This window comes from Ambystoma mexicanum, chromosome 1p, assembly GCF_040938575.1.
Source record: "Ambystoma mexicanum isolate Mex_15411 chromosome 1p, UKY_AmexF1_1, whole genome shotgun sequence".
Taxonomy (NCBI): domain Eukaryota; kingdom Metazoa; phylum Chordata; class Amphibia; order Caudata; family Ambystomatidae; genus Ambystoma; species Ambystoma mexicanum.
Genome location: NC_090921.1, coordinates 1,145,972,150 through 1,145,996,982, shown reverse-complemented (window position 1 = coordinate 1,145,996,982; position 24,833 = coordinate 1,145,972,150). Strand labels below are relative to the sequence as shown.

Genomic DNA, 24,833 nt, shown 5'->3' with positions numbered 1-24,833 from the left:
AGATGTACACCACACCTTAAAATCATGAACAAGCTGTCTGAGCAACAAATGATCCACTGATGTCAGTCTAAAAGGCTCACTAGCAAGAACAAGAACCACAGCCCTGCCCGAACCCCGGTATGTGGTACCAGAACAGGAAGCATTGAAAAGAGGGGCGAGGTGTCCTGGCGGGGAAGCATTCAGAGTAGAGAAAACAGATATGAAGGAGGCAGAGCTTGGAGACAAAGTCCCATCATCATCATCATCATCATCATCATCATCATCACAGAAAGAGATGTCCGGGAGATGAAGTGTTGAAATCTGGAGCCAAAGTGAGCAAACCCTTGACAGAAAGTAAACACAAGAAGCAAAGCTACATGCTGGATCTTGAATTTGCAGCTCATAAAGCAGCTTGAGAGAATGAATGAAGGCAGTCATTGTTGCATTTAGTATTATGCAGGTTATAACTTGGTGTCAAAGATCCCAAATCCATATTGGGACAGAGTACTTACAGTGAACCTTTGCATGCTGGAACCTGAATTCAAACTTTCCACAGAGAAAGTGCTCTCACAAAATGTTGTATGTTCAAACCTGTAGTCCCAGTTCCCATAGCACATTGAAAATGTGCACTCGCAAAGAACTGTTGCATGCTTGAACTTGAAAGTTCAGCAGAAGTCTACTAAAAATAATTATTGTGACAACCAAAGAGAGACTGACTAGAGGTTTGACATGCTGACACGCTCCAAATTCCAGGATGAGCTTCTTCCACAGTCAATGACAATGGGCCTCATTACAACCCTGGCGCTCCCGGATTGAAGGGGGCCGGTACAGCACCGGCCCCCTTCATTCCGGGAGCAGCGATTACAAGCTTCCCATCGCGGGACCCGGATCGCACGCCTGGTATAACCAGGCGTGCTTTCCGCGTCCCGCGAGGGGAAGAGGGAGGCAATAACGGGCCAGATGTAATCTGCCCGTTATTACCTCCCTCCCAATTCCAATTTGAGCCCTATGGGGGCTCGAATGGGGAAGGGTTCCTGCATGGAGGACTTACCGGGTCCTCCTGTCTCGGAGTAATCCGGTAAGTCCCCATTGCAGGAACCCAGTAATGGAGCCCGGAACGGTGGCAGCCATGGAGACTTTCGCTCTTAGATGATTCAACCTTTAGCTGATTCTGTGGGGAGTCCTTCAGAAAGAGGTCCTGAACCCATGCACCGGATGTGACAACAATGATCGGCAGGCCCTGGGTTAACCCTTAGTTCCTCCTTCCTTCATTGATGTCAGGTTCCAAACCTTTGTAATCACGATCTTCTTACACAGAGTGGACTTGATAAAAAATAACTTTGGTTATGCTGCTATCATCCACCCTTCCAGTCCCTCTTAGATGGGCAGAACTAATGGTAATCACTTTCGGGGTGCCAACCCATGTGCGTACCCCCTTATGAGAATCTAGAGCACTCAATCAGATCATACCTACCCTCCACAGATATGTGGAGTATTGCACTTCTTGGACCCACTCCTGCACAGACAAGAACCACAGGATGGAGAGAAGGAACACTACCGACAGAGACTTTCCCAGGGCTAGCCCCCAGATCCCAAAGAGGCAACCCTGTTTCCTCTCGTTCCCTCAGCACAGACATCACCTCCCACTATCCCGTTACCGTCCCCTTGCTGCCTCAGAACCCTAAGGCTGACCTTGACACCAGATTACGTGGGACCTTAAGTAAGTGATATTTTTACCAGCATGCTTATGAAGATTCATATCTGCCGTCGTTGTCTAGGGTGATCGATTGATGGAAGAATACCTGTCACCATGGAGTTCCTGGATCTCATGGTGCTGAATGCTCATCCAGTGGAAATGGGGGTACTAGCCTAGGTGTTGACAGTTAAGAAAGAGATCATCATTCACGTACTCATAGGTGTTGAAAGTAGCCCTTTAAAGTTGGGATAATCCCCACTCAGCCACAGATGTCAACAAAAACATGTATGCTAGATGAACAGATCTGCTTCTCTTCACAAACCGCAAGCTCAATCCTCTGTGCTGTGGGCCAAATGTACCACCAGCACCTATGTTTCACAGCTGAAAAAGGGAAGAATTCTCCATTGGTATTTAGGTTTACCAGAACTTCATTTTGTACCTGCAGTTGCCATGCTTGTGAACGGTAATCACAACCTATTGAAGGATCTGGCAGACTGCTCTAAAGTTATTCTGGCAGACAGGCCAGCACAGTTCACTGCAGATCTCGTTATCAGGCAGTTTTCAGTAGATGTGCTAAAATCTGCTCTAGGCAACGCGGACCTGACTGCATGTGGAATGTGTCTATTCCTGTGCGCTGGCAAGCAGGCATGGTTATCAGCCATGAAACTCAAGGTAAAAACCCAACGGAACGGTCTACATCACCCTTTCGACAAAGATTATTTATTTAACTGAAAACACCCTGAACCGGAGCTCAATTAGAAAGAAAACGTGTGCTCTATTGGTCCTAACAAAGCATTGCACCAGTCCTTTCTTCCACAACCTCTCAGCCCAAGGCAGGGTTTCAGGGCTTTCAGAATCTCCATAGCCATTCAGCAAGAGCAAGCCACTTTAAGTCAGCACTGCAGACAACTTAATCTCAGCTGCATGGGTTTCTTTTAGCTTTCTGCTTCAGACCCTAAGCCTAAATAATGAGACCGAGCCTTTGGTTCTCTGTCCTTTCACCCCCAACTCACTTCCTATGAGCTATCCATTGAAGTGGAGAACATCTCTGCAGCTGAACTGGCCCAAGGCCTCTTCAACTCTTTGTCAATACCGAAGAAAGATCAAGCTGACATCTGCATTACTATCCACAATCATTCTGTCTGTCCTTTCTGACTAAGTTGTCCATGGTGGAGCCATAGGTGGGGAATGAGGATGCCACAAACTATGTGATGAAACTCCTGAACACAGTATATGGAGGATCCCCTAGAGGGCCTACTGGGCACCTCTAAAATACCCTGTTACCAAGTGCTCTGCAGTCATCCCTTGAAGTAAACGTCTATAATGTGCCTAAGTGTTTAATGAGCACTGAGGGGAAATACAGAGTAATGGCATTGTTTTTGGGACACAAAGTTGAAAAGGAATACTCCCTGTGGAGATTATTCTATAGAAGGATTTACTAGCAAACCATTTCAGACAAGAGAATTGCTGCTAGCTTTGGGCTCCGTTCTCAAGTCCACAAACAAAGCAGGAGTCCTGGGTAAACACACCTTGGATGCACAAGCCATGGACTGGAACCCTGTACGGAGCCCAACAGAAAACATGTGAGAACCACGTAAGAAGTACACATATAGCACCTGCACACAAACACTGACAGCATATAAGTGACCTTACCCCCAGCCTCAGCTGATTGAACACAGGATCTCCCGACGGCCATCATGCTTGTGTCTGATCCCAAAACAGCATTACAGTTATGTTATGCCTGTGGGCTGGGGGCACCGACCAGATTCATTTTTTAGAGAACACACAACCCATGAAAATAAGGAGAAGAAGAAAACAAATAACTTGGAAGGGGGTGTAATCATTAGACAAGCACACAATCACACACTGATGATGGAACAGATCCACACATCCATGTTCTTGTTGAAACAATAAGTGCACAAGACAAATTATAAAAAGAGGTAGAGTCATCCAGTTTTGGAGGAAGTTAGGACAGAGTTCCAAAGTGTTGGTGTTATAGCACTAAGAAGAAGCAGAGACCAGGAGGTGGCTAAGCCAAATAGGCCACAGCTTGAATTCTGTGCAACAATAGGTGGCTAAGCTAAACAGGCCACACTGCGAAAGAGCGCCAGTTTGCAGGGGAGACTACAGCAAAGAGCCTTCTGCGGGTAGGAGCCAAGGGATATGTGGCAAGCCTAACGAAGGGGTTTGGACCAGAGGACATGATTTACAAGTGATTTTATTTAACTTGAAAGGAAATCCTCACTATCCCTAGTGCTAAAAGGGAATTCCCTTCCTAAGAAAACTAAACTAAGGTGCTAGTCAATAGTCCAAAATAAAATAGTCCTTGGTCCAAACATTCCACTAATCTGACCCTACCTCTTAGCAAAAATATAAAAGAAAATGGGCAGAGTGCCTTTCGCTCTGGGGTTTTTCACCACAATCTCTCTTGGACCTTCCAAGAATTCCTCTGGGATCTGGATCCAATAATCATCAGGTAATAACAGTTTTCCTCAAAAACACAATTCTTGGTTGTCGATAAAGTTTTATCAAAGGATTCTCAAAGTTTGAACAAAGAAAGCCATACGTTCCTGCAAAAACAAAATACCCAAATCTGTTTGGGTGGAGGGATATTTTCCTGTTCCCTCCCCACTTTAATCAAGTGTTGGCTGCCTCCATGCTCACCTCATATCTGTTTTACACTTTGCTCATTGGACCCGTGTGGCTCCTTTGGTTTCTTTCCTCTGTCCCAATGTCTCACTTGTTTCTCTGAGGTATTGGAGACCACTCTTTTCATCTGGTTCTCTTAGCTCTTATGGGTCCCTGTGACCCTTTTGGCGGTATGTACTGCTAAGATTTCTTGGGCTTCCGCAACCCATCTCCTTATCTTGTGCTCTATCTATCTTCAGGTCCCTGTCACCCTTGCATGGGGTTAGGTTAATCCTTCCTTTTCCGCCTCTCGCTCTTTCCTCTCTTTGCCCCCCTCTGACTTGGGCAACCCTTCTACCTTCTGCTTGGCCTGGTTTGCTCCAGGACGGTCCATCTCCTCAGCGGCGGTGGCGTTCTCCACGACTTGCCGCTTTTGCGTTCGGGCTGCAAGAGGTTTAGCATTCTGCTCGTCTCAGCGTTCTTTCGCTGGTTGCCACTCACGTTGCGAGCAGGGGACCTATTCCTGGTCTCGCAGTCTGTTTGCGTCCTCCGGTCCCACCACATCCTGTGTGTGGTCGCGTCTCCATGTAAGGTTTGTTTTGCCAGACCTCTGCCTCACAGGTCTCACACGTTGCTGTGCTGGGCGGAAGGCATTTTCTTTGAGCATCCGCTTCTCTACGCTCTATTTCTTCCAGGAGGCCGAATGGGAAAGTGGATTTGGAGCAGATTTGGACATGGGAACTACATCAAGATGTGGTTTGTGTTTCTCTTTTGAACCAAGATGGACCTGATTGCAAGCCAGTGCCATAAGAGCTTTGGTCTTGAATGGGACGGAGGGACCTACCCTGGCATCCGCTCTCTTACATCCCTGGGACAATCTGTCAACACATGTCTTCTCCCCAGTATAAACTGTTGGATAATTCTCATTGCTTCCTATTGCTCAACTAGTTTGCTCTATGAAGACTTCTCACTTGTGGCTGCAAGGAAGAGCAGACCTTTTCAACTAGCAGGAGTGTCAGGTCTTTCAACCCCTTCTCAGTGATTGAACCCAGTGCCCTGGTTCCTGAGCAACTAACACTGCATTATTTAGATCTGTGCCAGGACAATTTAAAGCGTACCCAGACGGACAGGAAACCTTCGGCACATGCATTCAGTATTGTGCGAAGTGGATATGCCTCTGGAGCAAGACATACTTTCCACAATTTATAAAACTACACCATCACAGAATTCGTCAGCATCAATGACTTTTTTGATGTGGATATACCTAGTTTGACAGATATAACATAAGTGGGTAAAAGAGTGTCTCACTGCCTACTGTATTTGTCATCAACATTTGAAATATCGTCTGACACTCGATCTACTTTCTGCCATGATACAATACCCTACGTCTCGACAAGCCGCCTCCCACAACTGTCGGTCTTTATTTTTCATCACCAACATGCCTACAGGAAATTAATTGTACCTCTCCACTGTCTGAGTGGTGGGCACTAGATGTTTACTTCACTGACCTCGTACAAGGTTTTATCCATATTCACCATGTTTCATTGTGTACTGTCCTGCTGTTAGGAGCTCCAGCCCATCCCCAAGATGCAGCGCGGCGCATAGAGAAGTCCCATGCTGTGCTTTAGCTTATATATGCTTTTATGCACTTATCCACAGCATTGCCAGTGTGGAACAGTAGGGCTCTGCTTTGGAAACGGGGAGCATCCTTCTGAGCTGGTCTCGAACCGCTCTACCAGTGCACTTTATACAAAAAAAGTGTGAACTGCTATGTCCTAGAAAGGCCCACAATTGAAACAAAATAATAATAACAGGAGCAGATGTACAAAGCGTAATTTCACATCATAACCAAAGAATGAAAATGGGCCTTGAGGGCAAAGGGAGAAGCAATTAGGGCAGGGTTCAAAATTTTGCACCAGTGCGTCACAGTACTTGGCATTGACATTTGTAATATTGGCTGACTCATGAAGCACCCTTTGCCCTCATACAAGACCGTTTGTCTCGGTGAATGACAGCTGGTGGATGTCATTTTTTCTCCATCAATGATAGGCCTAGGGAGAAACTAATGCACGTCGCTACTCTCTCCGGGCCATGGAGTAGGCAGAAACTGTACTTCCGGTGCACAGGGTTTTTTCCAAGCCAATTGCATAGTGACGGTTCTATTTGAAAATGTCGCCAGCAAAAGGTAGCCAGTTAGGTGATTTTTTTTCCCTGAGCCCTAAAAGGCTTTCCTCTATGTTCTAGGACTGATGTTATTTAGTGTTCTAAACTATTTACTAGCATATTTAGGGACAGTGCTTAATTTAATTTAGGATGCAATTTGGGTAACTGTCGCTCCATTAGACATTTAACTTGGAATATCACTGGATACCATGGTGATGTATGATGATACTTATCTATGCTTATACTGGCTTTCTGGTTACAGCATTGGTTGTGAATTAGTTTGGGAGCTTGCCTCTAAAAAAGGGGCAGTTGTTGGAGCTGTGTTTATTGATTTGGCATTTTGTAAAATGTTATGTTACTTTTCTTAAGGAAGCAGTCCTTCAATAAGAGCCTGGGGCCAGATAGTATTCCTGCCGATTTATTTCGGGGTCAAGAGGACTTTTGGGGCCCCTTATTGGCAGTTGTTTTTAATTCAATGCTGGCTACTGGCACTTTTCCTGACTCCTGGAATCATGCGATTTGCCCACTTTATAAAAATAGGCCCAAAATATCTACAAACTTCCTATTGTCCTATCTCCTTATTGGATTCTTCCTTTAACATTTTTTGCGGGGTATTCTTGGCAAGGCTGCTAGACTGAGTAGAGGCCAGTCATATTCTCACACCTACTCGGGCTTTAGGGAAGGTTTAGGAACTTAGGATCAGCCACCTAATTTGCATCTTGTGATTTCAAACGATATATATTTTAAGAATGAAAAACTATACCTATATGGGCTTCATCATGATATGGGCCTTAGCCCTTAAATGCGGCAGTAATGCTATGACTGCTGCATTGAAGGGTTGGCTCAATCATGAGTCGGGCGGTAAGTGAGGGCTTTACCTCCAGCTTTTTGCTGGAAGTAAAAATGTCCCCTTAATGCCCCTTTTTTCGGCTGTTTTCAGCACGGTTCCCGCCGGCGCAATTAACGTCGGCTGTAATAGCGCCCCCATCCCCATTGGACCCAAAAGGGAATGGAAACTTACTGCTGTACAGCTACTCGTGATCCGGCGCTAATAGCACTGGACCGAATAGCGGTAACGTTATTTGCGCTGCCGGTATCCCGGCTGCATTACAGCAGGGCTATCGTCAGACTCCTGATGAGGCCCTAGTCTTTATGGATGTTTGATCAGCATTCGATAGGGTCAACAGGTCCAAATTATGTTCCATTTTGGCTTCCATGGGGACCATTTCAGTGTTGCACGCCAATAATAGGGCCTGTGTGAGATCTGGGACTAAGAGCCACTGTTTCCGGTTGGCGCTGGCGTGCTTTTATTATACTCTCTGCACGTAAACGACCTCTATAACCACTTCGTTAAGCACAACGTAGACGTCCCAGAATTGGGTGGCACGTCTTTACTGGTCCTGATCTATGAAGACGTTCTGCTCGCAAGAACACCACGTTCATTGCATATTTTAATCACGGTTTATGTTGACTTTATGTGCAGCTTTGATTTATCCAACAATGCCTCGAAATCGGCAATTATGTTTTGTCAATTGGGCGGAAAACATTGTAAATGACCGTTTTTTACAGCAGGCGCTGGCCCAATTAAGGTCTGTGTGAGTTATGATTATCTACACCTCAAGGCATTACGAGGCTCATCACGTTGTGCAACAAAAAACGAACATGTCACAGGTTTGTGGGGGCAAAGGGTTGCTGCGTTTTGCCAAATTGTATAGATCTCAACCGCTGGGTATAATGTTGAGAATGTATTCCTCCAAGACAAAAATTGTTATTTTTATTTATTTATTTATTTAGTGGACATATGTATGGCAGAAAATGTTTCCAGGTGGCACAAGACAAAAGGGGAGGAGGAACAGGGGAGAGAAACTACAAGAAACGGTCCTACTAGGCCTTGTGGCATTTGGATCGTGCAAGTGCAGTAAACCAGTGCAGGGGGGAGGAGGAGGCCACAGGGGTGAGGCAGGGTAAGTGCTAGCAGAGCCCATGGAGGGCAAGTGCGCAGGGAGACATGGGTAAGGGTAAACTGCGAGGAAAAGGGGTGGACCAGACTCAGTAGGCTAGTCAGGGAAAGGTGCCTGAAAGCAAGTGCTGGTAATGGGGTACTGCGGAAAGACTGGTCGGAGAGCGGGCCTGGGCCCTGTAGGACACAGAAAGCAGGCAGCGAATGGTAGCAGCAGGGGGGCATTTGCAGGGGAGGGGGAGAGGGGAGAAGGAGGAAAAGAGGAAAGTCTTGGAATTTAAGGAGATCCGGCTCAAGCCCGAGAGGGGCAGGAGGGCCATTCCAGAGGGAGGCTCCTGCCGAGGAAAGAGATCTAACCCCACTCTCTGCTTGGAGAAGCGTTTGACTTGCAGAGAATTAGAGTTAGAAGACCGAAGGACTCTAGCAGGGAGGTATTTAAGGAGGGAAAGTTGGATATAACACGGTCCCAGACCCCAGAAAGCCTTTTGATGATGCAGAAAGTCTTGAATTTGATCCTTGCAGCCACCAGGAGCCAGTGGAGAGTTTTTAGGGCTGGAGAGATGCTGTCCTTGGGCTTGAGGCCAAGGATAAGTCTTGCAGTCCTATTCTGGATTTGTTGGACAGCGCAGAGGTAGGAAAGAGGCAGACTGAGGAAGAGGCTGTTGCTGTAGTCCAGCCTGGAGAGAACCAGAGCTCTGGAGACATTGAGTTTCTAGGGGAAGGTTAGGAAAGGGAGAATGCCTCTGAGGAGGTAGAGCTGAACATGGGCCTTCTTGGCAAGGTCCACGATATGAGGTGAGAAGAAGAGAGAGGAGTCGAAGATGACTCCCATGTTTTCTGCCTCACAAGAGGCCGAGGGGAGGAGGCCCAAGGAGGGCAGCCAGAGATTAGGGGGGAAGAAAGGGGCAGGAGTTCCAAAGAGAAGAATCTCTGTCTTACTGGCATTAAGACAGAGATCATTTATTTATTTATTTTTTATTTATGTGAGCAGTTATAAAGCACGCAAAGCCCAAAGGCATCTAGGCGCTAACACTTAGGAGATGGTTACATGTATTATCAAGCTTACATAGCAAAAGTATTCACATAGAAGTGGTGGAATTAGCATAGTCCGTTACATTACATGGAAGTGGTAATATTAACAGAGTCTATTACGTTACACAGCGAGGATATACATTCAGAGGGGAGTCATAATTACATTGGTTGAGTATGATTAGAGTTTTTGATGGTGGTGATGACGTTGTCTGCATATACGTAGAGAGCTTAAGATTAAGTGCCGCTGGTGTGGTGTCTGTCCTAAATAGTACAGTTTTTAGGTTTTTCCTGAATGACCAGAATGAGGTTTCATTTCTTAGTTGTGTGGGGAGAGCATTCCAAAGTTTGGGTGCAATTACTGGAAAGCTTGCGCCTCCTGCTTTCTGGCGTCTAACTCTAGGGGTGATGAGCAGGTTAGTGTAGGGGGAGCTAGTGTGTCTATTGGATTGGGTTTTGCTAATCAAATTACTAAAATAGGCGGGTGCCTTGTTCAAGATACATTTGCATACTTGCCAACATTCTGTGACCAAAAAGAGGTAGGATTTTTCAAGTTTCAAAAATAATAGTCATTAGCAAAATGGTATCATCGCAGGACATGACATCACACAAAATGTGCGCCTGAACAGATTACAAGAAATGTCTAACTGGCATCGTCAGATTTCTTGAGAAATCACATAACGAAGGAGTGACTTTGAGTACTGTGGTAAGCCTTCTTAGTTTTGGCTATTAAGGGTGTTTTGAGCGCCGCCTATAAGTCAACCATTGGCAAGGACAGTGAAGATAGATAGGAGAGACTCCATGTGCTATGAAGAAGCACAACCTGGTGGGGGCTTGGGGGAGGTTTGACTTCAAACCCACTCATTCACCACGCTATTCCAGATGCCCATTCACACCCATTGCGTGCCCCTCGCTGTGCACAATACACATCAATTGGATTTGTATGAGCAAGCTTTGTGCTTTTATGGTGACTCCAAAATTATTAATACGTAGTCTATTGAAAGGCAATTGATTAATTGCAGTTGTAAACCAGCTCCTAGTGTGAGAGTGAGAAAAATGTCTAGACCAAGTATGCCTTCAGTCACTTGATTCATGAGGAAATGGGTGTCCTTGCATCTGTTCCTTGCACTATATTCCTGTTTAAAACAAGCATTGGCTAAGCCAACAGTATTGGATCTTTTATAGGTATTAGATAAGCATTTACCAGGCACAGCCATAATGTGCCCAGCTGCTAAAATCATGTTCCATTTGTTAACGTTTTATGGCAGGCAGCAAGCAGTGCCATTATGGAAATGCCTGGAAAGTGCCTATGGCATGTATACACAAAAGCCAAAACACCTGGCTTTGCCATTGCTCATTTTCAACAGGAATGTAGTGCAATGCACAGATATTCTAGAACACACATTTGCTTATAAGCACATCTTAACAGTTTTGAGTTTCGTGCAGGCATTCATGGTATTTGCCAGGCCCAGCCATATTGTGCCACAATATTACAATTTTCCAACTGTTGACGTATAATATGGTATAATACTGATGGCAGTAGTACCATTATGGGAGTGCTTGAAAAGTGCCCGTCACTACAGAAAAGCCAAAACATTTGGCTTTTACATTGCTTTTCTTTAAATATTTAATAGGGAATCGAAATACAAATACAAGAAAAGTAATGGATGTAGCTACATGATGCTTCGTAATTGAAACATTTAAACAGCCTAAAACAATACAGATCACAAACCTTACAAGTAGAGATAATAAAGGCCCAAAGATAAGTACATTAGAAAAGAAAATTAGACTATCAGAAGTTCAAGCAAAAGAATTAACCAACACACTGAATAAACATCAGTATATATAGCAAGACGTAGTGGGGTGCTATTAATCAGCCACAGATGTTACCACAGAGTATAGTGTCCGGGCATTCAGTTTACTGTGGTCGACCGGAACCTCACCTCATTAATTCATACTTATTCATAAAATGTGCACTCCATCCACACCCTAAGACAAAAGCAAACACACACACACCAAGGTTTCAAACACGCCTCTTTTGGTCATCTAGAATTCAAATCTAGAAATTAACAAATATAGAAAAAATCAAATAAATTTGCCAAATATCCTCCTTCCTAAAAACGGATGCGCTTACCTTCTAGCCTAAAAATCAAGAGCGCCACAATAAACCAGTCATTGTGAAAAAAGAAGTCTGTTGCATGTGCCTGCCATTCGGTCACTGCAAAAAAAAAAATCAGGGAAAAAAATACATGTGTTTCATGCAGGATACTAGCAGGCTCAGACTGGCCTATAGGTGAAAAAGGCACTGCCCGAACCAAAACCTCAAAATGCTAGCGTGGGCCAGCTTTGTTGGGTCAAATTGGGCCACTTTATTGGCCCATGTGGGCCAGTTTGATAAGTTACTTCACTATGTGGCTAGTAGTTTTGGCCATTGTTGGCACATATTCTTTAAAATGCACAATTTTCATCACCTTTTATCAAAACCCTCCCCTTGGGTACAATTTAGTGTGTTACAAAAGGAATGAATTGCCATTTGCAACTGTGGGCCACTTTTTCATTGGTGTTCAAAACAATTGTATGCCCCAGTCCGACCCTGCATACTAGATAGGGTAATTACATTCCAATAACGAAAGCTTGGTTAGTTTGTTGAAAAAAATGCTCCTCACCTAAATCCACCTCGCTCAGAAAACACGGATATGTTGTTTTCATTACTATGGAAATGAGACGATCCAGACAGCACGTGAAATCTAGAGGGGTCGCAGTGCTGTGCATACATGACAATTCTTCTGTTGCTCTAGTCAGAGTCTGTCAGACGTGCAGCTCCATCGTTGCCAGAAAATAGAGTGTAATGTGTCACACCCTACCCCAGTTTAAAAATGCAGTAGGATACGATAGTAAAATCCGTAGGCGGTAGGTCTGTCTGAAAAGCAGTAGCCTACTGCCTAAATCCGTATGGTTGGCAAGTATGCATTTGTGATTGAGCGTGAGTATTTTAAATTTGATCCTGTCATTGACCGGGAGCCAGTGGATGTTCCTTCTGGTGGAGGAGATGTGTTCATTGATAGGGATATTTAAGGCTGCTCTGATGGCGTTGTTTTGTACGATTTGTAGTTGGTTGATAGTTTCTACTGCTGGTTCCAGCAAACAGAGAGTTGAAATAATCAATCCTGGAGAGTATCAAGGCTCTGGCCAGGGTGATAGAGTTGTCCGGTAAGAGGAATGGTCTGCTGGCTCTTATAAGTTTAGCTGTGTAAGCGGTAGAGGAAACAATGGCGTTGACCTGTCTATTTAAGGTGAGGAAGAAGTCAATGTAGACGTCAAAAGTTTTTATTTCATTGGCGACAACGATGGTATTGCCATCGATATTGAAAGATTTATACTCTTGTGGGAGGTTATTTAATTTAGTTTTGTTTCCGATTATGATCAACTCGGTCTTGTCGTCATTCAGACACAATTCATTAAGCGCCATCCAGGTCTGTATTGCGAGGTAAATCTGGTTTAAGTTTTTTGAGTCTGTGTCATAGCATCCGGTAATTGGAACGAGTATTTGAGTATCATCCGCATAATTTGTATATACCCATTTTGTCGAGCTTGTCAAATAATAACTTAGTAAATGCGTTATATAGAGTTGGAGACACACAGGATCCTTGTGGAATGCCAGACGGGGAAGGCAGCAGGGGTAAGACCCTCATTGTCCCATTGGAGAGAAAGGATTTGATCCATTTAATGGCGTCTGGGGAAAAGTGAGCAGCAGTTTCCAAGTGTTGGCACAGGATATCATGATTGACCAAAATGAAAGCTGCCGAGAGGTCTAGTAATAGGAGGGTGCATAGGTCCCCTTTGTCTTTATATTGGTCCGTTTGTGTTTTCAGGTCTAATAGAGCTGTTTCTGTTCATGGCCTGGTCTAATGCCTGATTGTCTTAGACCCAAGAGGTTGTTACATTCCAAAAAATGTTAGATCTGCAGATAGGCTGTGCGGTCCAACATTTATAGTAAGAACAGAATTGCGTGATGGGGTGGAAATTGGTGAGGATGTTGGGGTCTAGTGTATGTTTTTTGAGTAAAGGTAGAACGAACCCATGCTGTTTTTAAATCTTCAGGAATGTTGTTGGTAGCAAAAGAGCTATTAATAAGGTTAGTGATGAATGGCGCAAGTTCAGTTGCACATTCTTTTATCAGGGTTGCAGGACAGATGTCGCCCTTGCATCTAGACGGTTTTAGGCCTTTGATAATATTGATGGTGTCTAAGATAGGCAAGGGTGTAAAAGCGTACGATTGAAGGAGGTGTCATAGAGGGAGATTGATTGAGTTTGGATTTTTTTAGAGCTATTTTTTGTTGTAGTAGAGAAACTTTGTCTGCTAAGGCGTTTTGGATATTAGCGCACCATTGTTCGTCTTTGATGGTATGGTCTGGGGTGGGTGCTGGGGATTCCAGTTCCTGGAGTATTCTAAACAATTCTCTAGTGTTCGATTGGGCGTTCGAGATTCTTTGATTGTAGACTTCGCTCTTACCTTTAATGATTTATATTTTGTAATTGTTTGCAATGGTGCTTTATTTGTTGGTGTTGGCGACTTTAGCCAGTACGCAGAGTATGGAGTTCTGTGGTGTAGAAATAGTTCACATGAGCAATAGGTTTGTTTTTTTTATTTTTCAAAGGAGCTACATTCTCAGTAGCAGCAAGCATAACTTTGTTGTAATTGCTGACCAATATTAAGGGCTCCTTGTCAGGTCGTGTCGGGTCTAATAACAGTGCTAGGAGAGGTGGCATGTTATCTCTGTTGATGTGTTTCATGCTTCTAGAAGGTGCCATGGGAGCTAAGGTAGGGTATCTGGCAATTTTGGTAGTGATGGTCATGGTGAAGATTATCGTGTTGTGATCGGACCAGGGCGTAGGGGTGTTAGATTGGATGTCGGTGGTGTAGTTGTTATCTGCTATCCAATATAAGATACGTCCTTTATCGTGCATGGGTGCACAGATTCTTTGTATAAAGCCTTGGGATTTCATGGAATTGGCCATATGGCTGGCATGGGTATCCATTGGGTCATCCAGACCCAGGTTGAAGTCTCCCATAATGATGACTTTAGAGTGAGGTTTCATGTTGTGTGCCAAGAGAGATGTAATGTCGTCTTCGAATTTGGATAGTGCACCTGGGGGCCTGTAGATATGTAGTGTGAGCGTACAGGTGTGTGTAAGGGAAATATTTAGTGAGAGGATTTCACCTGCAGTAAATGGGAGTTCGGCCGAGATTCTTATGTTCAAGGCTTTCTTGGCTAACAAGGCTACACCTCCTCCTTTTGAAGTTGTTCTGTCCTTCTTGAATATAGCATACCCATCCGGGATGGCTAGGGTGAGATGAGGACCTGACGCTGTGTGCAGCCATGTTTCATTGACTGCTAGGAAATCAAGGCCATTAGATTTGACGTCTGCGATGTCCAGTGCATGGGCAGTGATAGATCTAGCATTGATCAGCGCACCTTTTAGTTGCATCTCATTAGTATTTGCTGGGACTTTGGAGACTAGGGCAGCCTCTGTTGGGAATTCTGAGTTATGTAGTATGTGTGCTTTGGGTTGGATAGGAATAGGAGTGGGAGGATCTTTGGCTATCATTGGATTGTTGTTGGAGTGTAGGACTAGTACTGAGCTTGAATCGTTGAGCGGCTTAAACCTTTTTTGGTTGTGGGTACCTGGTATTTGTGACCTCATTAGCACTATGCCTGAATAGCAGTGAGACAATCGGAATGAGAGAGAAAGGAGCAGAGGTAGAAGAGGGTAGCTTAAAGGAAAGCTGTATGTCATCGGCATAACACTGGAAATGAGGAGAGAAGGTGATCAAGTGGGCAAGAGGGGCAAGGTAAATATTGAAAAGCCACAGCGAGAGGATAGAGCCCTAAGGAACGCTGCAGGTAGAGAGAGGTAGAGGAGAGAAAAGGGCCCACTGGAAATGAGGAGAGAATGTGATCAAGTGGGCAAAAGGGGCAAGGTAAATATTGAAAAGCCACAGCGAAAGGATGGAGCCCTAAGGAACGATTTAAGGGGGTGGCATGATTGACAGTGTTGAAGGCAGATGACAGATCCAAGAGGATGAGAACCGAAGGAGACCAGCAGTCGCTATTCGAGAGCAAATTGTCACAGGTGTTCAGGAGAGCGGTTTCCATGCCTCTGGCAACTCTGAAGCCAGACTGATAGTCATGGAGACAGCCAAGAGCTTCAGTGTGTTGGGTTAGTTTGGCGATAGCCAACTTCTCCCAATAGTTGGCCCAAGAAGAGGGTAGTGGAAATATGGTGAAGTTAGCTGGACAGGAAGGGTCCACAGACAGCTTTTTTAAGAGGGGGTGCACAAGGGAGTGCCTGCAAGGTTGTGGGACAAGCCAGTCACAAAAGGGTGGTTGCAGAACTCAGCCAAAGAGGGAGCGAGGGCGGCAATATTGTCCTTGATAGTTCTAGAGGAGCAGGGAAGCACCTGTTTGGAGGAGACTTTCATAAAGCAAACAGTCTCGGTAACCTCATCCGGTGCTATGGGTGAGAAGGAGGAGAGTAGGAGGGAGGGAGAAATGGTACAGGTCTATGGATTGTGGCTGTGGCAAAATGCCTCAAAATTGAAGAAAATCATCTTTCTAATCGTTTATTAGCTTTACCCAATTTGGTCCCTATGTTTTCTATCTACACCGAGTGGGGCATGCTCCACATTGAAGATGAGATTCTAATGGATTCAGTGAAACTTTGGTTTAGAGTTTGGTTAAACACAAAGGTTAGTTTGTCCCATTTGCTCCATTTAGAGGCAAATGATTAGTCGATCCCTTGGGCTTCCTATGTCAAGAGACATTTGAATCCTGTAAATGCTGCGGTTTGTTTTTTTAATCAATGTAATATGGGACGAGTCGGAGGGTCTCGCCCCCATTAACTACCATAAAAATGCCCCTACTATTCCAAAACCAAGAGGACTCCTAAAAGTTCCCAGTAGAAGACCGGAATCCATCTCAGAGATTCCTTATGGGTAGATGTACTTCTACAGAACAAAGCCCATTAGAAGTACTGGGACGATGAAGCCCTGTGTGGAGGAAAGAAGAAACTATCCAAAACGGGACTTCAGTCCTGTTTCTATGTCGAGGGATAATGCTGGCGATAAAAGAGAAGAGGGACTGGTTAGGGAAGTGATAGCAGAGGATATTAGAAGTGGGGAGATTATGGAGACCGGACAACAAGAGGCAGACTGAAAAAGCAAGAAGTCCCGCAAGAAGAAACGGGAAAGGAAATAAATAATTTCTCCCGCCGGAATGCAGAAAGCATTCACGACATAGGCAGTTTGCAAAAGTGGCGAGGTGAAAAAGGCTATCACTGGAACGCTGACGGCATTCATGACCCATGGAAGGGAAGAGAACGAGGTACAAGCACGATGAGTATCCTGAATGAAAGTATTGCACGGCCTGACAAACAAGTTGTTGAACATTTTTGTAGCCCACAAAAATGCCAGGAGAGACCGGCAGATGAGGGTGCGGGTTTGGAACAGCAGCCTCACGGAAGATGGCAAAATAGTCTCTGCAGCCCTGAAGGCAGGGAGTGCAGTACACAGACTCCCCCTCCGACAGCAGGCGAAGCAAGGTGAGCATGGGTGTAAGGCGCTGCATATGCGGCAGTCCACTGGCAAGTTGCGACTCGTCTGGGAGAAAGCCCAAAACAAGTACTTCTCCAACTGGTGTCGACAGCGATGGACAAAGGAGGAAGAGGATAAGGAACCCGGTGGGACCAAATACCAAGGCAGTTAGAAAGAAGAGAGTGCTTTGGAGGTAAGGGGGTGAGGGATGATGGTACTTCGTGGGTAGTACGATGAAAGAAACCCAGGGAAAGGTTATAAGCAATTTTAGACAAAGGAATCAAAGTGCTCTTGTTGGAATTAGGGCGATAAAGTGGGAAATCGAGGAACCAACACCTCCTTTTTATGAAAGAGGCAAAACCAAGGAGCAGACATAATTAACCAAAGTCTCCCTGATACACCAGACCCTATAGGCCTGTGAAAACCAATATAGGGACTTGGAAATACCACGAGAAACAAAAGACTGCCAGGTATAAGTGAAAATAACAAACAGTTGTTTATGTATGACAAAGCTGTGGGGCAACTACACACAGTGAAGGCCAGCACATGTAACGGACCCGCCCTGGTTAGCATAATGCAACTAGGATAAACATTGCTGGGAACCAAACCTACATTGGAGTAACAGAAGCAAAACACTGTACCATTCCGCCCAAAGACCAGGGAAGGGTTTGTTTCCCTGGCATACAAAGACCAGGGAAGGGTTTTGTTCCCCTGGCATACAAAGAACAGGGAAGGGTTTTGTTCCCCTGGCATTCAAAGACCAGGGAAGGCAATTTTCTCTTGGCATTTTAAGACCAGGGATGGGCTTGTTCCCCTGCCATTTGCTGGATAAAAGAAGAAAGGCTGCAGGAAGGCAGCCCAGTTATCATTTGTTTTGCCCAGTTTTCGTTTTACTAGGGTTAAAGTAAGAGGGTCAGATTAGGCTTTTGACACAGGACTGTAGACATTCCTTTGGACATCCTGATTACTGTCTCATTTGTTAGTTTTGTTGAGGCTGGGAAAACCCTCGTAGAATTAGGGCTAGTGAGGTATTTTTCCCACCCACTTTTTTAGTTAAATAACAGTATTGTGGACAAAAGACAAACTGTGGGCCTCATTACGAGTCATCTGGTATGGAAATAACAGTGGCGGTAAACCCGCCGCCAATGTTGTTTCCATACCGGGTGATCTCGAGTCCTGCAGGTGGAGGTGTCATTCCCGCCAGGTCTGACCTGGCGGGTTTAACACCTCCCGCCTGCAGGCGGATGTTGAAACACCGGCACCATCATGAGATGTTGCCGGTGTTTCCACTTCCCCATTCCCATTGAGTCCTATTGGACTCAATGGGAATGGGAATTTACCGAATTCCGCCTTCGGAATTCCCGGGTCATTGGGGTCGTAATGCCCCGGTAATTCCGGGAATCATGGAGGCGGAATGGTAATACGAGTCCGGCGGTAACCTGCTGGAATTTCAGGCACAGTTACCGCCGGACTCGTAATCAGGCCCTGTGTCTGACTCCCTTACTAAGGTACCCACAAAAACCCCACACATATTAATGTGCACTGTAGTAAAATGGTCATATGGAATCTCAATCTTCAATTAAAGTCAGATCGGGAGCATGTAGAATTACAAAAAACCTCTAATAGTTCACATGCCATTATGTCCACGGTCAATGTTTCTATTTGTTGTGGACTAACTTTATAAATGAGCGAGCATTGATAACAACTGCAAGATTTAATCTCCTGCTACTTAGAGTTATTACTGGCAGGTGGGCCAGAGATCAACTGGTAGCTGTAAATGATTTAGGCTGTCTACTATACAATGCAGAATTAGATTTTATGCATTTTTTTCCAGCCTACACCTCAATTAGGAGAAGTACCATCAAGTTGGTATTGCACACATTATAGTTTTTGCAGTGCAGACCTACCATGATTTTTATTTTGTCTGCAAATTATCCTTTAGTGGCTTGGAGTTTGCTTTGGTAGTTACGACGCACCCTAAGACTCAGAAAGATATGAATGAACTCAATTCTTGCCTTGTGATTTTATTACCATGTTTTATAATTATTCTATTTACTATCTCATTCTATTTATTTTGTGATTCGTTATTGATATTTGTACTTTGATGGATTTTTTAAAATCCGAATAAAGTTGAATTTTTGACTGAGTGGCTTTTCTTTACCCATTGACAAACTGAAAAAAATATACACAAGACAAATTGGGTTGAAGCCTTTTTATACTCTGATCTGGAATTCACCTCACAGCATACTGGCTGAGGGGGTCTGCCATAGACTGTGCTATGGCGCATGATAATTGGAAGTAGTCTGTCCACGAATCAAAGTGCACACTTTGGAGTCCCTTGACAACCACTACCCTTTTTAGTTCCCTGTTCACAGGCAGTCAAACCTTTAATTACTAATGAATGACATTTAAAAAAATGCTTCTTTATTCATTATCATCAAAAAGAATAACATAACAAAAGTCAAAATAAATACAATAATGCATAAATACATACTGAAGGTGCCACAGTAAAATGGAATTCCATAAACTCATCATCCTATTTGGGTCACTTCGCCATTACAAAAATGATTGAGCTTAGGATGACCAGTTCTAAACCTTCAAGCTAACAACGAATCCAACTCTGTATTCATACCGCCTGGTTGGTTTTGAGGAATTAGTTTCTGAGTAACCAAGCACGATAAATGTTGGTCGGAAAAGCAAAGGACACAGGCTGTGCACCTGGACAATAATAGTGCTTCTTGTAAATGTCTGACATTGTATTTCAGCAGAACAGGCTTCAATAGGTTGTTTCTGAGAGCCAAATATTAAGTACATAAAAACTAAAAATGCACATTGTCTCCCCTGCCAAGTAGACATACTTTACAGAGATCAGTCTGTTTCCTGCCACCTAAAAAGTAGCATATTCAACGGCAACATTCCCAACATTCCCAGCCTGTGCTTTGCATACAATGATCTCATCATGGAAATGGTGATATCGTCCAGGTACTCTTCCTTGCCTAAGATTGGTTTGCATCATGCATTTTCCTTTGCCTGGGCCGTCGATTTGAGTTAGCTATCAATATTACATCAGGATTTGAACCAGTTTTTGTGTTTGACCTGGACCTCCGTCTCCAAGTTTATTAATTCCGGATGGTACCAAAGGTGCAGCAAGCCCAGTGAACACAGTTCTTTCCTCACATGCATACACCACTGGATGCTACTACCACCGGATTGCAGTAGTACATTGCGCATGGCCTCTCTGTATTTAAACAATTCCGGCGTAGCCCAGAGTAGTATCCAGTATAAGGTGGCTCAAATGGCCAAGATATCTCTGCCACCATTGGCTGTGTTACTTCCATGTGGAGAGACGTATTATTCGAAGTGCTCTTTGGCGCCTTTAATTGTTTTTTTAGAAAGGCATTTTCTGTGGTTTGCAATTGCACAAAATTAACATAAGCCCAAATATCGGCTCCATATAGGGCAGCCGCCCTTGCCTGTGCATTGTATAGTTCAAGGAAGGGAGACAGCCTGCCACTGTCAAACGGGCTGGCTAATTTTGACAGGGCTTTACTTGTTCTATTCAGTGTGGTCACTGCCTTCTCTACCTGTGCCGACCAAGTACCTGTATTTGCAAATCTAATGCCAAGATTGTCGAAGGTGTCTACCTGCTTGATAGGTAGTCCCCCCCTTATGGTCACCCTCAATTTAGGGCACTTGCTATTGGCCGTACAGAATACCCTGGCTTTGGTCTTTGAGATGTTAATTGTAAGGCCACTGTCGATGCAGTCTGTATGGAATGCATCAAATTGCCTTTTTAGACCTGCCAGAGTTTTAAAAAGTCTAAATGGTGTAGTGAAGAGCAAGAGGGGTTTGAGGTCAGAACTCATTCTTGGTGCATCTGTTTCAATCTGGGATAGGCCAAGGATCAACTTGTTAATATTAATGGAGAATAATGTGGGTGCCAGTACATAACCCGGGCGTACGCCAAGATTGATGTCAATGGGGTACGTCATGTTCCCTGTCAGGTTTCACCTTACCTTCCTGGCATCACCAATGTACAGACTCACAATAGAGCGCAGAAGGCCAGCCTGTATACCATTATCTGCTAGGTCCCTCCAAAGTTTGTGATGTGGAACTCCGTCAAATGCAGCCCTGAGGTCACTAAAGATGGTATAAAGATTCTGTTTCCTCAGGGTTACATATTTTTGGTGAATCAGGAAGAATCGGGAAGAACCTAAAGGCCTGGTCCACTGTGCTCAGTCTGGGTTCGAAGCCTGCTTGAAGGGGGCTGATTACAGAAGACTCCTCGGGCCATGCCACCAAGTGGGTAAAAGGTGTGCATGCAAATATTTTACCAGAGGCATCAAGCCGAGATATGGGTCTAAGGTTTGCAGGGTTGTCCCTCTCCCTTTCTTGTACATGGGGATAATAGTTGAATTAGTGCATGATTTCGGTGCTTTACCAGATACAATCGCCGCGTTATAGATAGTACACAAAGCGGGGGCCCAAATGTTGACTTCCTTCTTAAAGAGATCGACAGGAATTAGATCAGGCCCTGGTGCTTTGGTTGCCTTCTGGGCTAAAATGGCCTCTTACTTCACAAATGTTAAGGCATAAATCAATAACAGTGGAAGCCTAAGAGATCGTCAGAAGTAGTCAATAGGGATATACAAATCTGTGCACCCTCGGATGCATAAATATCTGTGAAATGATTAACCTTTCTTTATTGAAATGTGTGCTACTAAAGCCATGAAGCCTACTTGCTTCAGAGAGATTTTTCTGTCTGTGCCTTTTGGGCCTTTCAATTGCTGAATGTTAAATGATGGCCAGTTATTTTACTTAACAACTAGATGAGGACTGGGTTTTTTTTTGGATTGAGGTCAGGACCGTGCCCCTAACACACTAGAAAAATGTTTACTAAAGGGATCCTGCACCTCACTTATACTCCTTTTCTAGTGAGATAAATGCTCACAATAGCCCCTAGAGGGTGTGCAACTCCACAGTTCAAACCAAAAGGCAATTCTGGACCATTGTAAATTAAGAAAAATATATATATTTATTTTATTTATACCATATTTCAGTTTATTTAAAAAAAAAAACAAATACAACCTGAATGGGGTTGCAATGTACACCTTTTTTTAAAAATGTTGTAGAAAAATATTGTCTAACATACGTTACCTACGTGAAACAATACATCAAGCTTGACACAAATCAGAAAAAAGGAAAAAAGAGGAGAAAAGCAAGTGGTAAATTAAGTAATTAACTAGTAACACTGGGTTCAACACAAACGACCTCCACCTAAATGTTGTCACTAACACAATTCATCAACACATACACAATGGGTAAAAAAGTGCATTTACATAAAATCACATTAAGAACCTACAAACAATTCTGAGAAAAAGCAAACAACGCTACTAGTAAAGCTATATACGTATAACATTTAGCTGCCTATTACTTTATCCTTAGGTAAGTTTGATTTGCTCAATACATTTTTAATAAATACAAACTGTTAATGCTCTATTACAGACGTGTCTTAAACACACGGTATCTTCATCCCGACATGTTTCTTTCCCTAAATATGTGGATCTTGTGCAGGGAAATTCTTCAGTGGTATTGTTTCAGAAAGACGAACAGTATAACATTAAATACAGTTGTATAATGTTGGTTCCTTATAGAGAAACTTCATTTGGCCAGGAGTTGCAGCCCTCGAGGGTTTTCTTCTTGTTATAGTTAGTTATAACCACACTGCAAACTTATGCCAAAGTAAGAGGTGTAAGGGGCGCTGCTTTTAAGTAGGGCGCTGATTCCCTGACAGGGCGTGAGGGAGAAGTCCCTTCTTGATCAGATTTTCCTGCAGGTCTCTATAGCCGTTTTCCATGGAGTGTCCATGGAGTGTCAGCTGCTGGTTAGATTCAGCTGTGTGGGTTCTAGTGACAAGCTTTTTTAATGAAGCTTGCAGCTAGTCTTCCATGCTGCTGGTTCTTGGCGTGCGTGATTGCTCAGTATTGTCGTCTGATCTGGTTATTTTACTTGTTAGTCCCTACACCATAAATCAAAACCGATCATTTTCAATAAGCAAGCTTTTTTGAAGTGCTTTAGAAAGGTTTATATGTGCGCATTAAATGCATAGCTACTTGAGGCCTTGTGGTGGCACGTCCACAAGGCTTTTTGAAGCCATGGCCCTCGCTATCTTCTACTCTTTCATCCTAAATTCCTTCCTGCTAGAGCCCTCCGCTCATCTATCGCTAACGCTCGGCAGGTCAGTTGCTTCCCCAAGCAGAGAGTGGGGGAAGATCTCTCTCCTCTGCAGGAGCTTCCCTCTGGAACGGGCTCCCTGCCTCTCTCCGTCTTGAGGCAGAGCTCCTTAAATTCCAGAAGCTCCTCAAGACCCTCCTTTTCTCCTCTACTTACTCTCTCCCTCTCCCCTGCTTACCTAGGCTTGCTCCTGCTCCTCCTACTCTGACTGCCTGCTTGTTGCCACCTGAGTCTTACAAGGCACCTTGCACCCTCCCCCCCGGACAAGTTCTCCTGTACTTGCCGCTTGGCCCACCTTGCACTGCCACCTGGCCTACCTTGCACTTCTTCCTGGCTGGGATTGCACCCTGTTGTCCCAGCCCCTCACACTTAACTCAGAGCCTGCTGCCCTGGTTGCACTTCCCCCTGCATCCTCTCCCCTGCACTTTGTGCTGTGCACTTGCACGATCTCAATGTAACAAGCCTAGTAAGATTGTTTGTCTTGTCTTCCTTTTGTTCCCTGTCCTTGCCTTGTTGCACCTTGAAACACTTGTGTATAGGCGCCTAGTAAATAACAAATCAATCAATCAATAATAATAATGATGTATGTACCTGTAGTGAACACATACACCTAGTAGTATATGTGAAGAGCCAGGAATGAGATGCAGACAGAGAGGACTCATTATTGTGGTTATAGACTTTTATTTAAAAAAAAAAAAAAAAAAAAGGGGGTTGGGAAATGCCTTGTTATCCATAATATAGGAGGTATTTCTCTACCTCAGTCAAAATAAAGCAGGGCCTGTCCTGTGTCAAGATGGCCAAAGCAAAACTGCCCTGTGTCTGAAACCCTATCATAGCCCTCACATTCTAAAAGTAACTCTAAGGTGTTAATGCCTTTGTCTTGAAAAGTACATACATGTTCAAGTACAACAAAAAGGCATACATCAAACAAAGGTTCCAATGAATAATGTTCACAGTTCCAGGGAATGACTGCCTTCCCTATATTTCTCTCCACCAAAACTAATATTCAAAAGAATAGCTCTTTGTAGCTCAAGAGGGTAACTTCCCCCCTCTTCATGTTGCAGCTTATTCCAGGGGAAATGTCTGCCTTCCCCAAGTCCTTCTCACATTCTATGTAATTCACAAATCCTAAGGGCATGAATTTTCCTTGGGATACTCTAATTCACACAACAACACCTGGTATACTGCCCTGCCAGATTCCTTCATATTGTTCCTTGATACAGTTTGTGTGCAGGTCCCAGACTTGCAAGAAACACCTGGTATACTCTTCTGCCAGGTTCCTTCTCTTTACACTTTCACTGCAGTTCAGAATCCTTGGGGGATGGCTCTTCCTTGGGATTCTTTAACTCACAAAACGCCTGGTATACTCCCCTACCAGGTTTCTTTTAACCTCACTTCACCCACTTTGCTTTGCCTGCTATAGTCTCCTGCCGAGACCTTTCATAGGCAATGACCCTCGAGGATATCCCCCTGTTTTTCCCAATTCTTTAGAGAGCTCCAGGTCTGTTTCCTCAAACAGCCTCCTTCAAATCTTCATGGTCCTGGATAAC

General features: G+C 44.2%; 1 protein-coding gene and 1 long non-coding RNA gene across 6 annotated transcripts in view; both read left to right on the top strand.

Moving 5' to 3' along the window:
- The window catches only part of LOC138450042 (calcium-dependent protein kinase 5-like), a 599,861-nt gene that overhangs the window by 221,520 nt on the left and 353,508 nt on the right, over nucleotides 1-24,833 (top strand). The gene's annotated exons all lie outside the window — the stretch shown is intronic.
- The window catches only part of LOC138450108 (uncharacterized), an 81,370-nt gene continuing 73,118 nt past the window's right edge, over nucleotides 16,582-24,833 (top strand). The window contains exon 1 of the long non-coding RNA XR_011260179.1: nucleotides 16,582-17,242. This is a non-coding gene — a long non-coding RNA (uncharacterized lncRNA). The remainder of the gene's footprint in view (nucleotides 17,243-24,833) is intronic.